Source organism: Fukomys damarensis, unplaced genomic scaffold, assembly GCF_012274545.1.
Source record: "Fukomys damarensis isolate Sample0158 unplaced genomic scaffold, DMR_v1.0_HiC HiC_scaffold_39, whole genome shotgun sequence".
In the NCBI taxonomy this organism is placed as follows: Eukaryota; Metazoa; Chordata; class Mammalia; order Rodentia; family Bathyergidae; genus Fukomys; species Fukomys damarensis.
Window position 1 is genome coordinate 122,595,310 of NW_022900951.1, and position 4,466 is coordinate 122,599,775.

At 41.4% G+C, this 4,466-nt stretch overlaps 1 long non-coding RNA gene across 1 annotated transcript; it reads right to left on the minus strand.

Annotated features, from left to right (window-relative positions):
* Positions 1-1,552: 1,552 nt before the first annotated feature.
* LOC104857131 lies at positions 1,553-3,408 on the minus strand. The gene is made up of 3 exons (XR_778793.1): positions 3,256-3,408; positions 3,056-3,165; positions 1,553-1,671 (listed from the first exon to the last, which is right to left on the minus strand). It is a non-coding gene; the product is annotated as an uncharacterized LOC104857131 (long non-coding RNA).
* Between the last annotated feature and the right edge of the window lie 1,058 nt (positions 3,409-4,466).

Below are 4,466 nucleotides of genomic sequence, written 5' to 3' on the forward strand. Positions count from 1 at the left end.
AAAAAAAAAAAAAAAAAGGTTGGGGAGGGGTCTTGGGCTGTAGCTCAGTGTGAAAGTTCCTAGGTTTAATCCTGAGTACTACACAAAACACACATACACTCACACACGAGAGGACAGAACAATAGAAAGAAAAAGAAATCCCCCTCACTGCCTCCCTCACCTCCCACTTGAGACTATATTTTCTTCTGGTACATTTGCTTCCTTCCAGTCTTCTTCCTATGGATCTGTTTGGTACAATTTGGGCTCCTACTCTTTATTTAATTGTATAATGTATATTTCCCCTTCATAATAAAACAGTTTTTTAGGTTATTACAAACCTTTCGTGAATGTAACTATAGCAGCCAAAGAAGTATCGCCATGTGGCACCTGTTGACTGACCCTGCCCCCATTTTTACATCTTTCCGTTGGAGGTCTGCCTTATTAGTCTCTGGGGCTTTAGGAGTTGTGTCACTTCTTTGTAACACACCAATACCTGGGGCATTTTTCAGAGAGGCAGTTCAATGGAGAGGAAGGAGCCCTAGGCTGGTAGCAGAAGATGTGGGTTGGAATTTTGATTCTGTTCCTTATAAAGCTTTTAAATTTTGTTCTGATCATTTATTCCTTTCTGATCCTTTTCCTCAGCTACAAAATGGCCTAAACAATCCTTCATCTTTAAGGTTCCCATTGAGCACTAACATTCTATGATAATAATCTATTTTCCACTTAAAATTTTTGTCAGCGTTTCCAACAATTTTGAAAACTTTGTGTTAATATTAATATTGACATGTTGATGTTTAGGAATTGTTTTGACAGTTCAAAATACCAGGAAATGTAACCTATATTTTTGCCAGTAGGCATGCTCTTTGGCTCTCAAGGACTCTGAATGTCTACTTTGAAAAATTTTATGAATTCTCCCCATTTGTACAGAGAGACCCTGTTTATTACTTATTGTAACCTATGTACTCCTAATAACAGTTGTTCACTGTCTGAAATTCTGCTGATGGTCCAAGAAGGCAAGGCCTTTGACTAATGAACTCATCCTATGAAGTTTGTTCCCTAGTTTCTGGCCTTCTCCCAAATCTCATAGAGATCATGAACTTCTTTCTACAAATCACCCTGGTTTTTGTATTAGCTATAAACACGCTTCTTGCAGAAAGTTGGTATTATCTTTTTATCAGTGAATTTACATACACTTTGGTGAGTGCTACACAGAGTTTCTAACTGGCTGCTTCGAGATCTATTCATAGAAATTAATGAATTGAAACAACTGCTCAAAAGGAAGTGCTTTTCGTGAAAACAAGTGATCTAAGCCAAAGTGGGGCTTGTGAAAATGGAAGGAGCATACCAGGTAACATTTCCATTCGTCAATATCTCTCAAATATATGATCAGTTATATATACCAATTCCCCAAATGAATTATTATGCCAAAATGAATGTATTTATGATGTATCAAATATACATACTGAGATTTTCTAAAATAAAAATAAATGTAGAACCCACAATAAAACAAGTAGGAGATCACAAATTTTCTTCACATGCACACATTTGCCTCTGATGGATTTGAGGTGGAAGAACAGAGTCAGCCGAGTTTGGGCTCCTTGAGAGTTGGAGTACAGTTGCCAGTTTGCCTTGGTGAAATGTTCACCTGAACACAGCCCACTACATCAGCACAGGGAGGGACTGATTCTATCCCTGCTGAAATTGAAGGAAGGGCTTCATGTTAACAGCACAAATGATTTCATATTGAAGAAATGTGCATCATTAATGGCGTTAATGGAAAATGAGAGTATGGATAGAACATTGCCCTCACAGCCCGTGGCTTCAATGTTGATTTTATCCCTTAATTGAGAACAACTTTGGTGCTTTACACTAACTAGAAACAGCATCGTTCATGCCAAGAATGCTTGCTTTAAATAAGGTGAATTACATGTGTTTTCTAAGTAGAGTTTACCATTTTCTCTTTGCAAGCAGTGATTTGGGGCAATGTATTTACTTAACCTGGAACCTTTCAGAGCTTAATGAATACTTGTTGATTAGTGTTGATTAGAGAGACTATTAGTCCTTAAAAACAAAGTCAACATTACTCTCACAGACTCTTGGATGGGAATTTACATTCTATTCCAAAGGATAAGACTTTCCTTAATTAAGACTTCAAATAACAAGTAATTTATGACATAAAATGGTACAAGATGGTGTGGTTTAAGATTTGAGGACTGCTTGATGTAGCTATTACAAGGAGACTATGAAGACCTGGGTATGGCCCTGAATCTGATGTGACTTGCTGTGTGGCCTTAGTGAGGAATCTGGGTCTCTATTGGGCTATAATCAATAAACCTCCTGGCAGTGCTGATATTGTGTGATATATGAAACTGGATGCTGGCAAGGAAAAAAAAAAGACTGTCTTGGAGACATTATTCAGCTGATAGATTAAATTTAAAGAATCAAATGTCACAACCTGATACATAGTCACAAAGGCTGGCCAGGAAACACGGGCAGTGCCGCTGAGTGAGGCCTGAAATGCAGCTCAGTGATGGCTGTGGCCCTTTCCTGGGCTGTGCCCTTAGATGTCTATGAAGAAACCGGATGGGAGCACACCTTGAAACTGGATCCCTCCTAACATGCTGTGGTGGTTGGGGTGCAGTGTCAAATTTTTTGGCTTTGGGATCCACCCAGGTGATTGGCAGAGCACACTTCTGGGTATGAGAGTGTCTGGATAGGGCATGGAGGCAAGGGCTTGATGTCTAAGTCTGGACCTTGCTCCTTCCTCTGCCTCTGTCGCTGTTCCCCTGCTCTGCTTCCCAGCTGCCGTAGCCTAAGCAGCTATACTACACCCTGCCCTGCCACCATGAGGTTCCTACCTTGGAGCCAGCCAACCCTGGACTGAAAATCTGTAAAACGATGAGCCTCCTTTCAGTAGTGGCTGTTGGGTACTGTGTCCTAGCAAAGAAATCCTGACTACTACACTCTACAAGCAGATCGTCAGGTGTCCTGTTTGTCACAGGCCCTGATAGCACTGGCAGTGGATCCAGCAGGTTTTGATTCATTGAGAAAGTTGCAGGTTTAAGGAAGAAAGTACCTTCATGGAGCTGGCTGCCAGAGAAGTGGTAGACAATCTCCTCAGCCATGTGACCTGTGGAGTCCAGACTGACTCTGGGCCATCCTAGTCATCTCGATCTGTTTCAATTGCTATAAAAGGAGGAAGGATCAACCATGAGTAACAGAGCAGCAGGTTCCTCATAGCACCCAAGCCCAGAGGGGTCCGGGGATTAGGCAAACCTTCCTGCAGCAGAGGCCTCTGCTCCTTTTGCTCGTGAAACAACCTGGACTCATAGTACACATTGTACTGGAGGCCTAAGCATCTGAGCTTGCAAGAATAATTTAGAGCTTGACTGGTTTAATGAATTCTGTTTCCTGAAACTAGAAAGGCAGAAGCAGCTAAAGTTTACTTTAGGCAGACATTTCATTTCTATTAAGACCACTGCCAACAATTTGATTGTTAACAACTTATTAGACAGGCGAAGTCTTCTATGATACTAAGGACCAAGATGCTTTAAACAAAGATGCTATTCTAAAACCCTTTCAGTGCTTCAGTAGAAAAATCAATAGTCTGAACCCTCTCCAAAAATGATTACCAAGTAAAAGAAGTTTGCATTTCTTAATAGATATTACTTTAGAAACATCCAAACTTTTGACTTACCACCTAGACACTGGAAACCATGTTCTATGTGCCCTTTTGCAAGGGAACACATATTCCTAGAAAAAGCCTAAGAACACAGCTTGTCTACTGAGCACAGTTTACCCCACCGGATGGAGAAGCCCCTGAGATACTAGCTCTGCTCACAGTGATCTGGGCTTTTCACTATTTAGAAAACATTTTCATATGCACTCAGTTTCCTCTGTGGCTAGGGGGGAAATGCTTGACCCCTCTCTGGAATCTTGTCCTTCAACCTGGGAAAGCAGTCTCAGGCAAGCGACTCCTGGTAGCTACTTAGCTGAATCAATTGAGAAGAGCAGTCCAGAGCTGGCACTTGGAGTTCCAGAAGGATTTCTCACTCATCCGACCAGGAATGGAGGTGACTGGGCTGTGAAATACAGGTAATTCTTTACACTGTCTGCTTCGTCATCATAAATCACCGATCTGCATTTGACCATGGACTAGAGATTGAATAAAGGGATTTCAAATCAAGGAGCCATAGAGTGTCAGACTGGAGTATTTTTGGTCCTCTTAATTTATAGGTCCCCCAAGAATTAGGAAAGAGAGAGCACAGATTTGCAGTGACATAGCATCACAGCCATCTGCAGGGTACAATTCCATCTGGATGTCTTGAAGCCTACCAGGGATTGCTTCCCAGCAGCCCACCAAACAGGTTTTTTAGCTTGAGATTTGTAATCTCCCGGGCAAAAGACCTGGCTGAGTCTCCTTGAATGATGAAGCAAGAAATTGCTCCATTCTATTCTTGCTTCCTGTTGCCTATCAGAATGACTTT